This window comes from Cyprinodon tularosa, unplaced genomic scaffold (genome assembly GCF_016077235.1).
Source record: "Cyprinodon tularosa strain WSP-4 unplaced genomic scaffold, ASM1607723v1 ctg438, whole genome shotgun sequence".
Classification (NCBI taxonomy): domain Eukaryota; kingdom Metazoa; phylum Chordata; class Actinopteri; order Cyprinodontiformes; family Cyprinodontidae; genus Cyprinodon; species Cyprinodon tularosa.
Genome location: NW_024039161.1, coordinates 454,411 through 472,758, shown reverse-complemented (window position 1 = coordinate 472,758; position 18,348 = coordinate 454,411). Strand labels below are relative to the sequence as shown.

The 18,348-nt window shown below is 36.2% G+C and overlaps 1 long non-coding RNA gene across 1 annotated transcript; it reads right to left on the bottom strand.

Moving 5' to 3' along the window:
* Positions 1-723: 723 nt before the first annotated feature.
* LOC119792976 lies at positions 724-3,316 on the bottom strand. The gene is made up of 3 exons (XR_005282052.1): positions 3,225-3,316; positions 2,989-3,098; positions 724-818 (listed from the first exon to the last, which is right to left on the bottom strand). It is a non-coding gene; the product is annotated as an uncharacterized LOC119792976 (long non-coding RNA).
* Positions 3,317-18,348: the final 15,032 nt, after the last annotated feature.

Sequence of the window (18,348 nt, the reverse complement as noted above, 5' to 3'; positions counted from 1 at the left end):
GTTTAATTGTATCTAATCTTAGTATAAATACAGATGTTCCAAATGAAGAAAATTTCTAAGCAATCAAAATAATAAAATATAAAAAAATTAAAATAATAAAAATGTTCTGGTCAGATATTTTTTCTCCTTCAGAATGATCACTGAAGTTCAGATCCTAATCGGGTTGCTGTCCACAGATGCACTCTTTCTAATCTGCATTTTTGTTAAAAGAGAACTTGACAAAAAGTTAAACTGTTAAAAGTTGTGTATTGGTCTGTCACATAAAATCCCCCAAAATGCAAAACTAATCAAATATAGTACAAAATAAATCCACATATTGGGTGCAACTGTATCATAGCCAACTTAAACAGTAAGAAGCACAGAGATGTTAACTTAATTCTCAAAACAAATTTTGTGGTCCAGATTTAATGCTTTTTGCCAAACTGTATACTTGATTATACAAGTAATCAGAAGAACACAAAGACACAACAAATTAGACTTATTTGTCTTTAGTCGTTTTTAATTAGAACTAAAACAACATTTTCTGACATGCAATTTTCCATTGTCTAATAAGTTTGCTAAACATTTCTAATTGTACTTCTATAGAACTAAAATCGGTGCAATCCCTTAATGATCTACTTCATGTTCCTCTGTGCTGAACTTAAAGTCTGTTAAAATAAAGCAAATTACATCAAGAAACCAAACAAGTGTTTGCATGGAGTCTAGTATTCCATAAAGAAAGCAGAGAAGTTGTGACAGTGTCTGAAAGTGTTGAAAAGAGAATTTGCCTGCAGTTCTTCTCTCAGCTTGTGCTCAACTTGGCAGCTTTGCCGACTTTTCTGAAATGAAAAAAAAAGGGAAAAATAGATATTAAATAAAATAAAATAAGCACAGACTGAAAGCAGGTGTTGACAGCTAACAGTTAAATCCAATCCATGCCATACGTCATATTTATGTGACATAACCAAACAAAACCTCTCAGCTTTTTTTGAAGCTTCATACACAGTGCCCAAATACGGAGGAGCAGCTCATAGTTGCTGGTGTCATCATGTGATCATGATGTAAATAAAACCCTGGGATTCTTCCTGCAAAAGTCTGCTTCAATTGAACATTAAAGAGAGGGATAAAAAAAAACTCAAAACCATCAGAATCAAGTAATTTAGGTCTGGTCTAATTTTTGATCTTATTGGGAGTTATCGTCACTCACATATATCATATATCATTAACCTTTAGACTTCTTAAAAGAAAGGAGGACACAAACCTATTGTCTCTTCTCATTGAAATGTAGCATCCATAGAGCTGTGTTCAGTTTTTATGTTTTTCTCCTCATCCTTAATTTTCAGGGTGTGACTGGCAGGTACGGGCTCTGCAGCTGTAACTCATTAAGGCTCATCAGGAGGAGGAGTTCGTTTTCTGACACAAACATTAGATTGTTTAGCTCACATTAGCGGTAATGAGACTCTCATCCTTTTGTCTTCCTTGCTCATAAAAGCCCAGTCTCCCTTGAATTAAACTGTAAATTTCTGGTTCCCAGCATCTAGGTGGAAATCCCAAACCCTGAACTCTCTGTCACTCCTCTTTCAAGCTCCGATCGGAACCCTTACCTTGCTTCTGTTTCACTCACCTATACAAGTACTTTCATTATTCCCCCGCTCTAAATAATGACAAAACATCACTTGATCATCACACACTGAACCCCTCATTCTCAGCTCTGTGGATAGATTCATGTTCTCCAGTTCCTCCTATCTTTGCATCAGTAAACCCTGCTCACCTAATTTCAGCCCATTACTCATCCTCCCCATAATTATATCTAACCACCTACATCTCGTCCTCGTTCCATCCTGGAACCTGGTCACAAAAACTACAGGACACCATTTTCTTTGCTTACACAATAAATCCTTTTCTGAACTTGCACCACTGTGTCAGTAATTGCTGCTTGTAGCAGAGTCTTGTCTTTAACCATGACAGGTAATTTGTGAAAGTACAGCACTCTACAAAAGCCTTCCCTCATTTTTGCATATTTTACTCTCAAAGAGACTTACCTGATAAAGATTTTAAAGGTAGTTTCAATAAATACTTTGTTGGAGTTTTCTTGTTTTTATTCCATTTATACATGTAACTTAAAGAGGAATGTTTTGAATATTTTAAATAAAATCTTTGTAGGAGTTTTTGGCAATTTGCTGCTGGCAGCTTGTGTCTGCCCATTCATTTCAAACAATCTATAAAAAGACCAGAGATAGCTCAAATGAGGGTCATAGAATGATGGGATAAACAAGTGGATTTAACCATAATTTGCAGACACTCTACTAAACAGCCAAGGGCCCTTCTTCCTTAAAGTCATGGGGCAGGACTAAAAGACATTTACAAATTTCTAGAAAAAAAAACACGTAATCACATGGTAGACTGTCCAAGTCAAGCCCAGACCTAAATCCCACTAAGAAACTGTGACATGTCTTGAAGATTGATATTCACAGACGGTCTCCATCCAACATAACTTGAACTGCAGCAGGGGATGGTTGTAGTATGGGCTGAGGAAGGCCTTGCTAATCAGACTCCTTTAAACACATTTCTGAAAACTGTAATTTCCCTGCTACTTTAGATACTTTGACATTATTTACCCTACATAGTTCAAATAGAACACGTGTATTTGGTTATAATTTGACAACAGTGCTAGAAAAAGTAAAAAAGTTAAAAGGCTATGTATGTGAGCAACATTAAAACATAAATGTTCAGGGTTCCTGTTTGCCTTGTTTTATAAAAGAAAACATGGCTGTCTAACTGTTGTTGAATTCATAAAGCAAACCTTTTCACTTCAAGTATTCCTGTGTTACTTCTTAAAACCAGCATTAAATACCCAGACACAGCACACAGTGTAAGAGTCAGTCATTCTGGCTTGGGACTGAACAAACAGCCAGCAAATTCTCCTAGAGCAATGGAGTATTAAATGCTATGCTGCTCAGGAGAATTCCCTGCATGGCAGCCAAGGCAACAATCATTAGCAAATCTTACCAGCTTCCTGCAGCTTTGGTCCAGCACTGTCTTGCTGTCAGGGCCTCGCAGCACGCTCCTGGCCAACCACACCATACCCAGGGAGCTGTAGGAAATCAGCCGTCTCCATTCTACCAAGGAGACCAGACATATTAGGCTGTGAGCTGCAGAGCACCCTCTGGGTTAAAGATTAATTAGAGCTGACAAATCGCATACTATTGGAAACAAGCCCAATACATCACACAAAGATGGCTCACATGAAGCAAATGAAAGTGATTCAGTGGCTCCAAGAGGCCTGAAATATTCCTCCAAGTCCTGTTGAATTATTGTTAGCAGGGTACTGCTTCCCCTCCTGTGAATAAAGTGTTCACCCAGGAGTGCTTTACTCAAAGGCATGCAAATGTATGCATGTGTGTCTCCTCTTTGTATTGTTTTTAACAATAACACAAGGAGCAGCTGTTTTCTTGTCCAGTGAATACTCAGTTTTGCAGCTTGAATGTACCCAACCTGCTGTCCTCACAAAAGAAACATTGTTTGTAAGCTCACCTTTTCCTGGTAGCATGCATGTGCTGTCCAAGAGGGCGTGGCCTTAAAGGGACACAGCTAAAATAAGCCCCCCATACATCAGCAAGAAAGGGTTTTTAAATGGAAGGTGAAGACTGTTAATTGAAGGTATAACTAGGATAAAAATACAATACATTTCTCTAAATTTCTTACCTTTAAGTCTCTATAATGAGATTTAAAGGTAACAAAATGCATTGGATTTTTGGAAAACTACTTCTATATCAGGGCAAGAGAATAAAGGAGTAATATGTAAACCCTCTAGTGTGAATGCAAATCACTTCTGGGGCAATTGCAGTTCAATCTATTTTTTAAATTGGGACTTTAGTTTCTTAAACCTGGACTAGAAGATGAGTCAGCAATATGTGGAACCAGAGGCACATTAAGCTCTTTAACAGGTCCTTAGCCTTTTAGTCTACACATGTCACTTTTAATAACCTGGAAAGAGGATGATAGGCAGCAGAAATATATAAAATGAGTTATGTTCTCAAATAGAAAGGATAGCTTCCTTTTTTTGCCATGTGTGCAGAGAATATTTTACTGGTTTAAGTTTCTGACTTGAATGCTACAGTAGAGACACAGAAACAAAATTTTTAAGTCTGTGAGCGAGTCATATTGACTCACTGTGGTGAGCCCAGAAAAAAGGGAGCAGCTCAAAGACACAAACATGTGCCTAAAATATTTTGGTGTTTGTTTATGCATTTCAACTGGAAACTATGTGATATATGGTTTTTAGTGGGATACCTTTTTTAATTTTCCATATAAAAAAGATTCACTAAACTGCTGTCATTCTAGACAAAACTGATGGTGTCTACACATTGGTCTGGTTAAGTTTTTATTACTCACAAAGGAAGGAAATCCTTTCTGCTTAAATTGAAAAGAAAACAGCATCAAAATAACATCCCACAGCCTTATTGAAGGATCTGCAGCTAAACTGGTGGATTACTGAAAAAATATTGTTTTGTAGTATAAGGGATTTCCTTTTTTCTTTTGCTCTATAGGATAGAGTTTACCACTCCTCTTGAAGATGTGAAAACCTTTAGGGATAAGGAGAGATAAAAAAAATCCTTCAAGATATGTGCAAAATCAGACTAACTTATTACACATTTCTCTTCCGTTGCATCTGTACCAGTAGATGTACATTTTGATGAGGAAATATAGTTACTCTGTCTTCATAAGAAAACCGTGTTAATCAGAAATATACATTTACTCAACATTGGCATGAACCAAGAAAATATTTATAGCTATTAGAGATGCTTTCAGTTGCAGGGACCACTCCACAAAAAATAAGTTTTAAAATGTATTTTCAGAAGGGGATCTAGGGAATGAATGAAGGGACTTGATTATGACATCTGCGGGAAGACAGTAAAATATCAGCTGTTATTTGTGCAGAGGACCCCCCATATTGATCCTGCTACAAAGAAAAGCAAAGCACAGTTAAAAGACCAGCTTACAAAAAAGGGAATGAGGATGATGGGGTGAAGGGATGAAAGGCAGGGAGGAAATAGCAGATAATAAGATGAAGGGATGAAGAGAAGAAGAGGTGATGAATGAAGAGTGATGAGAAAAAGGGGATAGGGGTTAAAGTCCAGTCATATTCAGAATCCAAACTTCGAAAAGTACTTTAAATATGAAATTATTACATACTGTTCTATAAATGATAAGTGTTTGTAATTGAGAGTAATTCGATTTGAATGTGCTTTACCGGAGACATCCATGTTTCTCAAAGAACACTTCCACCACCTACCGGTTTGTGACCTCACGGTGCGGTAACGGCTGTTGAGCAAGTCCCAGTGCTGTATCAGGTTTTTATGAAAACGCGCTATTATCCAAGTCATCTTGGAAACATTCTTCTTCGAAATGTTGGCTACATATTACGAGATTTTTTTTTGTGGCCAGAAAAAAAATCGTTCCTATTCATGTTGGCAATCCAATGACGAATCTGTCCATGCAGGATCATGAATTAGAAGTGTGAAATAACTTTTACCCAATGTATTACAGCATCCAGCTGCCTACACATGGGCATTGTCAGTGTAACTATAGCTTTTGCGAATGGTGAAGTCCTCTCGAAATCTTAAATAATTATTGTTGATTGTTGATGTGTCTCTTAGTTCCCATTGATTTTGCTTGTAAAGCGGGGAGAATGGCACTAGGCTTACCGCACCGTGACATCACTGCCGGAACATGTCAGTGAATCAGTGATCGTGGCAAAAATAATTTTTTTTAATTTTCTTTATTGATTAAATCACCGCGAAGGTTTAGTTTTAGGTGTAGATAATGATCCATTGATCATTCCTTGCTGACCGGACTTTTCCTTTAAGGGAGGGTGCTGTTGACAAAATACAAAAGACTGGGAAAAAAATGGGGGAACAGAGTATAAATAGGCTACTCTTTAAATTGGAGAAGTGTCTTTGGGCGTGGTCCTGCTCCCGAACCCAGGTTAACATGTAAACTTTACTTTAACCCATTCCTTATATACTAATATATACTTATATATTTATGTGAGTCACCAGTAATTTGATAATTCTATCTCAGTCTGTTGCACAGAAATACATTTTCATAGAAATGAAAACATTTTCAACGTAATTCTGCTGTAATATTTGGATGTTACTCTACAGTAGTAGACCTTAATTTAGTTTGATGTGAGAGTTCAAGTTTCAGCTCTCATGGTTTTGCTTTGAATTACAGTTTGATTAAGTAGAAATAGCCTAAAAACTATTTCAATGTCCCCAATTTTTTTTTAAGCTTGACTATATCAACAAAAAGTGTTTGATTTCCATAAAGTTTAGGTACTGACATCAACAAAAATATTGGGGATATACAGCATGGATACTTATATGGGCCTTAAAGTGCAAATATATGTGGTCTGTGTTGAGGTTTGTGTAGAAAGTTCTATTGTTGCAATTTTGACTACTAAATGGCAAATGTTTATGCATTGGAGAGTTATAAGTATGTTGGTATAAAAATGTGTCGACCAACCCAGAACAAAAGCAAACACTTTGCTTAGATAATGCTGTCATTTCACTGTTCACAATTAAACAAGTTCTGCAATAAAATGGGTAGAAAGGCCACTTTGAGAGGAAGAGGTTATTGCTCCAAAAGGAAAAAAGCCAGATTGCAGTTTGAAAATGTATGCAGAAATGAAATATTAATTTTTGAAGACTTGTATTGTTGGCTGATGAAACCAAAATGTAATATCTTGGCCACAATGGCCAGTGTTACTTTTTCAATAAACCAGAAGCTTACATTGCTGAGAATTGCATACTGACAGTAAATTATGAGAGGTTTATTCTGTTGTCTGTTTGTTTTCATATAGGTGATAGGTGTACTTCGTAAAGTAGATACTCATGAGGAACGTATAAAAATAAAATAAATTCAGTTTATTCATATAGCCCCATTCACAATACACGTCATCTTTATTTGTTTTATTCAATTTTTGTTATTTAATTTAATTTTCCTTTGCAGCATATTTTAGCATGTTTGTAGCATATTTTTGAACTGAACTGAATCTCAAGGCACTTTACAGAGACAATTCAAATAGATCATACAACCAGATTGGTTTCTATCTATGGAAAACCAGCTGATTGCATTGAATCAGTGACTCAACAGCAAACCCTCACACCCAGTGTGCATGCAGTGCATGGAGAGAAAAACTTTTAATAAGAAGACAAGGGATTCAAGGGGACAGAGGCAGACATACAAAGGGAACATAAAGGCCCTGATTTGTACTTTATATGTAACAAAAGGTAACTGCAAACCAGCTTCACAGGTGGCTCTGTCCAGGAAAGAAACAGTCAAGCAGACAAGTTCCGAGTGAGCTTTCATGCGGAAAGGATGAAAGAGAGCAGGTACAGATAATCCCAGTAAAGGCTGAGCTCTAAACTTTGATTAGGAGAGAAAAGGGACTAAACACTGAAAACATGCCCTAGTTGCCTAATCTTAGGTAATGACAGCAACCTATCTGAAATTTCTTTCCAGAATGGTGTTACACCTAAACAGATTAGATGAAGCTACTTGGGGAAAAAAATCAGAATGAAGCAGAATTCTGAAAAGTGATCCCTAGGTTCTCCAGCAGTCTAAGCCTTTAGCAGCATAACTATAGAAGTAGACCATGGTAACATGAGCCCCTCTAACTATAAACTTTGTCAAAAAGGAAAGTTTAAGCCTAGTCTTTAAAGTAGACAGTGTCTGCCTCCATGGCTAAAACTGGTAGTTGTTTCCACAAGAGAGGAGCCTGATGATTAAAACATCTTTCCATTTTACTTTAACCTGCACTTTGGAGAAAAAAGGGGTCAATTTAGGGCATGTCCAAAACATATCAGTAAGATTTCCAATGTGTGACCCACAACTTCTCCTGCATTTATCTGAGTGTATGGATGCCATGTATTAGAGTTAGTGATTTGATGCATATTTCTTCCCATCTGTCTTGCTGTATATCTATATTCATTTCATGTTCCCATTTTTCTTTGGTCTGTAGAGTTTAGTTTGGATCCATATCTATAAATTGCTTGTAAAAATGACTGATAATTTTCTTATTCCCCCTACCTGTTTGCAATTTTATCAAGAATTCTTCGATTTTAGTGGGCTCTAGGATTTTAGTCCACTCTCTTTTTTCTATTGCAAAGTCCCGTAGTTGTAAATACCTGAAAAAAATCTGTATTGGGGAGTGTTAATTTTACTCTTAATTGTTCAAAGGATTTAAAGCACCCATCTTTGTGAAGTTGGTGTAGAATTGTAAGGCCTCGTTAAGACAAATTTCTGAATCCTGGGTCCATCTGTGAGGGGACAAATCATTTATAAAAACAATGTTGGTTAGTGCTGAAATAGCTTTAGGCAGCCCATATATTTTATTCATTTTAGCTCATTTTTATAATAAACTCTTAAATGACCACAAAAAATAAGAAAAATATATAATTTAACATGAGGTTTGAAGAACAAAAAAGTGATGTTTTTAAAAGTGTATGCTATTTTCAGCTATACTTTTACATTATTCAAAAGTCTCTAATTTCTTACTCTTTTCTGCTTTCTGGGAATCAAAAGAAGTTGTACTAAGTCCCTTGTATTGCCTCTAAATGTCAAAGGTAGGTTCTCTTGACCTTACCTCATTCTCTGCAAACTCAGTGGCATCCTGCGACGATGAGAGACTGGACATTTCATCACACACTGGCATTCTGTTCCTGCAGCATCTTCAGAGAAGTGAGATGTCAATAGTGCTTCCTTCGAGACATTATCGGACGCAGTGCTGGAGCCTTTTGTGTGAAGATGGTCCCAGTGTGGCATGGAGGTGATTATTAAGGCTCCCTACTGTTGGCAGGATAAAAGCATCCTCAGATGAGCTCAGAAAGATGCAGCAAAAGAGGATAATAAGAAAAACTGCTCTGAAATATCTCTCAGAAAGAATCATTTCTTGTCTTTATTCCTAAAGATTGCAGCGATCAGAGAGACGGAGGAAGAATGCTAGATAATAGGGTGGAAGTTTGTTGGAAGATTATAGTGACAGTAATTTTACATGCAATGCAAGGAATATGTATTTTGGTGTAGATTGAGAACTGGTTTAGAATCATTAACTAAAATGCTAAAATTACCATTAACATCCCGTTTCCTCGATCAATTTAATAAAACATCTGGTCATGCTTGTAGCAAAGGAGGATATATGGCTCCATGGAATATACTAGTCCTCCCATTGGGGCATTGCTAGAAAAACTCTAAAATAAGTTTTATATGGCACATTGTGGAGTCAGATCATATGACTTAGACACAACTGGAACTAAAGCTACCATTTTAGGGACACTAAACTTAACTTGATAAAACCACAAAAAGCCTGTGGACATGACTTGGACCTTTAAACCATCCACTTATGACTTAACTTGGCCTGGATTTATTGAAAGGTTTTTAAATTTCAAAGACAAGTCAAAAGTTTGCTTCAATATGACTGTTTATGATGTGCAGCAATGGCACATGTTAATTTAAAAATAAAACTAACAAAAAAATGATACATATTTATATACATTATTATTTGTATGAAATATATGTTTTAATATCTATAATGTCAAAACTAATGTTTCACTAATAGAAAATTCGTATTTCAATCTAGGTTTTATTAAAATGTTAAATATATAACGCGTCCCAAATTGATCTTTTTGCCCATATACAATTCATATTCTGCTTTTTATAATTTTTAGGGCGACAGATGCATGGGATGCAGGAATTTGGCATGCAACCAATGGGTCGTTTGTTCAAACCACAGCTCTGGCTTTAATTGTCGCTGTGTCTTTGAATAAGACACTTCACCTGCATTGGCTATTGATGGTGGTCAGAGGGCCCAGTGTTGCCCGTTTACAGCAGCCTCACATTTGTCAGATAGCCCCAGGGCAGCTGGGGCTACAATGTAGCTTGCTACCATCAGTATTTGGTTGTGTGCGTGAATGAATGTAGTACAGAGCTTTGGTCAAGTCTCCTGACTTGAAACAGTACTATATAAATACAGGCCGTTTACCATTCTGAAGAGTGTAACCCAAAAAAAATAAAAAATCTGAGCATGCAGACTGACTTTTCATGGGACAGTATATACAACTTTTACGTCATCTATAATAGTGGGTGATGGATGCACTGGAGGAGGTTATAGATGAGCATGTTTCCTCACGATTTCCTAGCCCATGATGATGACTGGTTTATGAGCTGATTAAACTCCTTAGAGCATGGTTCCTCAATTGCAGTCCTCAAGGTACTGTTTCCTTTACACTTTAGATGTGTCTCTGTTTCCATACGGTTCACTCAAATGGCTGAAATACCTTCTTTAGTATACAGTCAAGTTCTCCACAGTTCTGCTGGTGACCTGATTATTTGACTGAGGTGTGTTGAAAGGGAGACAAATCTAAAATGTGTCACACAGCAGACCTTATGTGCTGTAGCAGAAGAAATCTGCCCTAAAACATTGCTTTTGTATCCCTAGTATGTGTTACCCACATCATTACTGTTCATCCCAGTTGTTGTGGAAAGGAGCCCACAACTCTAGTGTAGAGAAAATGGGTTGCTGGGTGCGTGGTTCACAAAAAAACATTTAATATGATTAACCAGTACTGTACCGTAGGATTAAATAAACTGTAGGTATACAAACATTATTAAATTATTATTTATGGAAAATAGATTCACTTTTGTGTTGCTTTCAGTGTATTAAAGAGCCAAAAAACTCCACATATCTAGATAATTATTTATTTGTCCTTATTAAATAGATACCATGATGTGCTGCTTATCCAGATTTTTGTCTTTCTTATTTTAATCTTTTATCAATTGCTCAGTGGTTCCTGGAAAACGTCATTTAACAGCATGAATCCCCCACTGGTGTTTAATATAAATGGTAAGTGATGAACTTTAAAAAAAAATGTTAGGAATAAAATTATTCAGTGAATTTATCCATTAAGCTGAGATACCGCAGCCAGCTCTAAGCATAATACTGCCTTCCAGGATGGCATTGTTAACATTATCAGTCCATACACCAGACTCTGAATGCCGTACCATTCAGAATACTTCTTTAAATTTGTCAAACCACTACTGTGGCTACTAAACATATTCTCTGCCTTGGTTAAACCGACCTACACTGACCATTTATGGTTGGATATGGGCATGCAGAGAGCAGAGCATGACCTGGAGTATTGTATGCAAATTCTGAGGTACAGGAATGCTTTTTAAAGGAAAATTGCTTGGTTTTGTGGTTGAGCATGGTTTTATAAATCAGATTTTTTTTCTTTTTGCTGCATTCCATTTCAGATGTTTGCAGTATTTTTATTTTTAGTAAGAATTCTATGCAATGTTTTATATAAAAAAAAAAATCGAGCCATTTAGACTGAATTCTGACAGAGGTCCCATCAAAATAGGAGAGTATATAAGGTCATTCCAACAACATAGGATGTTAGAAAAACCTTTGAATTGAGCATCAATAGCCGCTGTAATAAACATAGACAAATACATTTCTAGAATTAGTTAATAAAGAATCCCTAGGCGGTTTACAGCGACTTTTCATAGCATCACATATAACCTGAAAGAGGAGCAAAAACAAACAAACGATATAATCACTTAATGATTTCTAATATCAACAGTAAGACTGGCAGACTTTTAGTAAGAAAACAACAACTAGTCTGATATTAAAGGAAAAGTCCGGTCAGCAGGGAATAATCAGTGGATCATTATCTATACCTAAAACTAAACGTTTGCTAAACTAAACTTCATCATTGAAATTTGCTAGAGCTATAGTTAAACTGACAATGCCCACGTGCATGGCAGTTGGATGTTATATTACTTTGGGTAAAAGTGAAAAAAATATTTGTTATTTCACCTTTCCAATTCATGATCTACCACGGGTTCATCGTTGGATTGCCAACTTGAAGAGGAAGGATTTGCCATCGAACTTCCGGCCGGAGAAAAAACACATAATATGTAGCCAACATTTCGAAGAAGAAACTTTTCAAGATGACTTGGATAATAGCCAGTGACAAACACCAGATACAGCACTGGGACTTTCTAAGCAGCCGATACCGCATCGTGACATTACAGAAAGTGAAAATTCTTTCACCTTTCATCTTCACCTTTCCAATTCATGATCCTGCACGGACAGATTCGTCATTGGATTGCCAACCTAAAGAGGGACGATTTTTTTTTTCTGGCCACAGAGAAAAAAACACGTAATATGTAGCCAACATTTTGAAGAAGAATGTTTTCAAGATGACTTGGATAATAGCACGTTGTCACAAAAGCCAGATACCGCACTGGGACTTGCTCAACAGCCGATACCGCACCATGACATCACAAACCAGTAGGTGGTAGAAGTGTTCTTTGAGAAACATGGATGTCTCTGGTAAAGCACATTCAAATGAAACTTACTCACTTATCATTTATTGAACAGTATGTAATAATTTCATATTTAATGTAAGTAAATAGAGAATAATGCACTAATATTTTTGTAGGGATCTGGGGATGTACCACCTTCCTCCAGCAGAGTGCGCCGTGGGTCTCCTGGGCTGGAGCCCTCCAGCACACCTGAACGCATCTACTCATCAGGAGACCTTCCCTTCATAAGCAGCTACCAGACCTTCCTTCAACGCCGCAGTGTTGACCTTAGTTTGGTTAGCAACCTGAGCCTCTGTTACCTGAAAGAATCTAAGTTGTCTCTAAGTGAGAAAACTGGTTCTAACCTTCCTCTGTCTTTGCTCACAGGAAACCTGTCTCAAGCCTGAAGCTCTGGGTGAGCTTAACCTGCCTTCCAGCCCTGGTGAGCCAAACCTGAAGATTCCTATTTGGATTTCCCCTGCTGCTCTCTGTGAAGAGCTGGAAACTCTGATCAAGGTCTGCCATTCAAAGTCAGAAGTTAGACGCTGCAGCTGCTTGTGTACTCTGCTGAACCAACAGTCTCTGGACCCAACGGTTCCCTCTCTCACAAGAGAAGCCTGGACCCCGTCAAGGTAGAATCAGAATTATCTAAAGGAATCTTTAATCATCTGCCTGCCCAGCTAATCAAACTATCATCTCTGCAGACTTCAGTGAACCCAACCCGGACCTGTTCCAGATCCAGTTCATGTTTTTGTGTGTCAATATCTTAAATAAACTCTGTTAAACTTTTACCCAGCCTCCGTTGTGTTCTGCATGTGGGTTTGAATATAAACCAATCATGACAATTTTGTTCTTTCTTATACTAATTTAATGAGGTAACATGGGAAGTCACAGGTTGTAACTGGACAAAAGCATTATACAGACTGAAATCAGATAATTGGTTCTAAAATCTGCAAACCCTGCAATGTTTTGTTTTTTTTAATTCAAACTGAATCGTTTCCTCTGATTATTTTATATCCATAACAAGTCACTGAGCTTTAACCCTAGACAGGAACAAAGGTAGTGCATCCAAGCTAGTAGAATAGATACTTTCACTTTTATAACCAGTTCAATAAACTATTTTATCTCAGTGTTCTGCTATTGCTTGTGTAATTTTGTAAAAGCAGGCAGTATTGCAGTTGCTTCACTTGGAAATGATTTTGTATTTTATAGAAATTTTTCGTTTGATTTGATTGTGGATGGGTTTACAATTTTTTTCAGTTCACCCTGTGTTTAACTTGTCTTTACGACAGAAAATAAGGGGCCAGGCTAGAGATCTATTTTTGATTTTTATTTTGAGAATAAAGTGTTAATATCACTAGAATAAACTCGTAAAATTAAGAGATAAAATCGTAATATTATGAGAATGAAGTTGAAAATAATAAGAATGAAGTCATCATACCACAACTCGTTTCAGAAAGAAAGCTTCGAGCTCCGACCAGCATATAACGGCTGACCAGCATCACCAAACTGCAACCTGCGTCCACATCGACATACTGCCCCATTTGATGCTGGCGTGCATCATTCCCTTATTTTTCAAACCATTACAAAGTATAACTTCCCATGATGCTTGACATTCCTCATATTAGGAAAGAATGTGCATATGTAGGAGATGTCATAACATACACTTTAATTCTGATAATATCACAACTTTATTCTTTTAATATTTCGACTTTATTCTCGTAATGTTATGACTTTATTGATGTGTTGATTTTCTTAATTGTTTTTGTAATTAAGAAAATTACAAAAACACCAAATTTGGGTGCATTTTTTATTAAAGGAACACTTTGTAACTTTTAGCCACCAGAGTTTGCTTGACCTGAAACATCCAGTTTTAATCTCTTTGAAATTCACTGGCCGCGCTGCACTCTCACAAAATGAAACCTCCTTCCTTGTTTTGGAATCTGACAGCATCATTTTGGATCAGCACAGATTGAGAACTCTATGAGTTACTTGGAAACTCAGATATGACACTTACCTGATCAGACATATACATGTTAGTTCTCTGATGTTTAAGAAGAGTGAATGTATCCCTGTTTTATTGGAGCACAAACACTTTAAGCTTAGCTAGCTCTTGTGTTTAAAGGGAGGTCAGACTGCTGTACAGCAGCTCTTTGGATCACATGACTTATTTAGAAAACTCCCAGACCCTCATAACATAGGGTGTAACATCGTTACATAGGCAAGTTTTTGAAAAGAGCAGCCCAAACAGAGCATCCAAGGCCTGAACATTGACCTGAAAATTTAGCAAATACAGGTCAAATATAATGAATACTAGGGTCAAAACCTATTCAGTGTTGCATTAAGCAAATTCTTAAATAAATTGCACTTTTTCTTTTCGGTAGGGAGCTGATAAACGTTGAAAATTTAAAACAAAATTTACTCCCATGAGTGCAAGCGTTTTCCTGATTTGTCTATAAAATCATCAAACTACATTAAATGTTGTTCATACTTTCAAAGAACATTTACCAGAAGTCTCACTGTGTGCCTCTCCTCCTGTGGGGGTGTTGTCTTCTGCCACTTTAAAATGAGACAGAAAATGAGTGGCAAGTCCAGCAGTGGCAACCTGCCTGTGACTTTTTTTTTTAAAACAGCAGCAATTCATTCATGAGTGAATCTGTAACTAAAGTACTGATCTCAGCACAATACAATAGATTCAATACCAATATCATCTTGGTATGGACTTTATCAATGGTTTGGATAGATCTACCACCACCCCTAAAGAGTAGCATAAACAGTTACAAATGTCCACACATCCACCTTAAAACACAGCCAGATACACACATAAAAACAATGGCTCATGGAGTATGAGATCATGTCCACCTATATTTCCCGTCAATAGCAGAGGTCAATGGTGGTGGATGATGTCATTAATTGTAGACCATCCGATGCTGGTCCTGCTGGGAAATTAGGGCTCCCACTGGGGGTGATAATGCAGAGTAATGTAAGACTGGGTGATGTCATAGCAGGACCAACGAGACCAAGGTCTCATTGTGATACAGATACGGGCCATAACATGACAGATGTAAGCTTAATTGGTTAAGATTAATCTTCTCTTATTCATAGTAGTGTGATTCTGCTCGGACGTTGAAATGGTGGAATCCATTGAATGTTGTTTACAATGGCTTTAAACATTATTGAAACCTCTTAATTTTTTTTTTTTTTTTTATTATACAACCACAAAGAGTTTGATTTGAATATTATGTGGCAGTCAAAGAAGTTGTGCATACTTGTGAAGTGGATATATATATATATATATATATATATATATATATATATATATATATATATATATATATATATATATATATATATATATATATATATATATATATATATATATATATATATATATATAAAGAAAACACATCTGAACAAATGTGGAAGAGATTCTGCCCTTATTTTCTCCAATACCCTTTAATATGGTTATGGATTATCAAATAGAGTTCAGCTTTGATTAGATGATATTAGGATCAAAGCAATGTCAGATGTTCTATGAAGGTCTTAAGGTACATTAGTGAAAAAACTATGGTGAAGATAACAACAGAAAGGTCAGGTACGAGCTTGTTTGGAAGTTTAAATCCATTAGTTTAGGTTAGGTTATAACAGATAAAGGGCATCACCATCTAAGTTTATACTGTATGCACAAAATTCCACTGTTGGATTAAAATATTTTCAGATTAAAAAAACTAAAAAGAATTGTATTGTATGGACAAAGTTAATCAGACTGCAACAGCCGATCAGATTAAAAATGTGTCATGTAAGCATTGGTCTGATAATCAGAGCAATAAGCCACTTAAGGTAGAAATATGGAATTTTCAGTTGTTGACATAAGTTCTTGCCAACCTGCCAAACGTGGGGGAATTTGGTAACCCAACCACTCCAACTAACCACTTTGGTTGGTTGAACTCTTTGTTTTTTTTGTAATTGTAGTTTTCTCAAATGTCTGAATTAGTAAATTAATTGAAATTTCACAAATCCCATGAGCAATGCCTCAATTCAGGCAGGTGATCCCTGTGAATTGGAGTTGTGCAGCTGTGGAGCGGTAATTTTTGCGACACGCTAATGCTAACAATAATTTTAAAAATTATTGTTTGCATTAGTTAATTAATTAAAAAAAACATAACGACGCAGAATCCCAAGCAGTCCTTCATACCCAAACCATCCACTGGGAATAATATCGTATAGAATATTTTGATTATTGTGGTTTTACTGATTGTTTCGGTGGAGCTAATAATCATATAATATATTGTAGTACTAAAAAATATAAATGGCCATTTAAAGAGTAAATAATAACAGCAGACTAGTTACACAAGCAAACAAATATTGCTCAAATATATATTTTTTATTATTTTTGTCTAATTTGTTTTAAATTGTTGATACTTTTGAGGGGTAATTACTGAGGATTAGTTTCATTAAGGATATGGAGTCATCATTAAAATGTTAAATGTCATGCATATGAGTTTCCTACTTGTTTTGTAGCTCTCATTGAAAACATTTGGTGTGACAAAATTTAACATTTGGTTGTTTAAATATCTTTATTGAATAAAATAGTTCACACAAGCTGACCACATTTAAATATTAGTGCAACAGAAATATTATATAAATATATCTGTTAGCAGTCCCTGCTGTAAAAAAATCCGGCAACAAGGATTCTTATTACCGGTATGTTGTTTTTGCAATTTATTGTTGATCTCTTACAGAAATCTTTTACTTACCTGCACCACTTTTAACATGCAGTAACAAACCACTCTTCTTTTTACTATGTGCTTTACATGATATTTCACATAAAATCATAGAACCTTAACGAAACTGAATACCTGATAATGACTGACCGGTAGTGTTATAGATTTTTTGTAACCTTGGTATTTGTAAGTAAAAGGGTCATTTGCATTTAAAAAGGTTGTAAATCTAGTTTAAGTAAATTGTAGCATACTGTAGTTAGCTTCAACTATATTAAACATAGTAACCAACAAACAAAATCGTGGCTAGTAAAAAATTATGAGCGGCTAGTAACTTTGTAACACTGGCTGTTGGGTAAAAGAGTTAGCATCAAGTCCTGGTCATGTTTTGTGATGTGAACTTGTGCATTAGCCTCATTCAGACTAATTTAATCCTGACAGGCATTTACATTCATACTGATCAGATGGTCAGTCGGCCTAAACAACCACTTCCAGTTGAATTGCAATTTCATATTCTAACTGCAGTACCAAGTCCAATCACAAATAAATTATTTGTCAGGATGAAACTGATTATTTAGATACTAAGATATGAAGTATTTGTTACACGACACCTCTACTAATTTCTAATATCGATTTAAATGTGGCAATTGAAGCAGTAACTGCTGGCACTTTCCCTCCTAAGCAGAATTTGATCTTTGCCTTTCTTTTAAATCCAGGTAAAGAGGTTACCTCTAAGATCTCACATGACTGAAAGCCAATTGTCCCTTCTTTCAGTCTCTGGTGTGGGCTTTAATAAGAACTGCCCAAACTTTTCAGAGAAAATGGTCCAATTTAAGGTAATTATTTCTTTGTATCTAAAGCCAAAGCTTTGTGGAGCATTCCCAACAAAGGCAGCATTTTATTGTGCTTTAAATTGTGCCAGCTATTTATTCCCTTACCACCTGATTCTTTGTGCAAAGGGGTGAAACAATCCAACAGAAAGTTAATCATGAGAAAATTAACTACCAGTTCCTTGTAGATCTTAAAGAGAGGCCTTCTGAGTTACTTTAATGAATAGAACAATAACAAACTCTGGGTCAATTTGTACTTTTTGTTCTAAAACTAGTCTAAAGCTGCATGCGTCATTCCCACCCCACAATAGGTTCAGAAAAATAAGAGACATATTAAGGCCTAAAACAATTAAACAATTAACTTTCAGTGGAAGTACACAGGCATGATTAGCTGCGGTTGTCATCAGGTGAAATCTGTTTTAGCCTTCAGCTCTCTATGTTGGGAT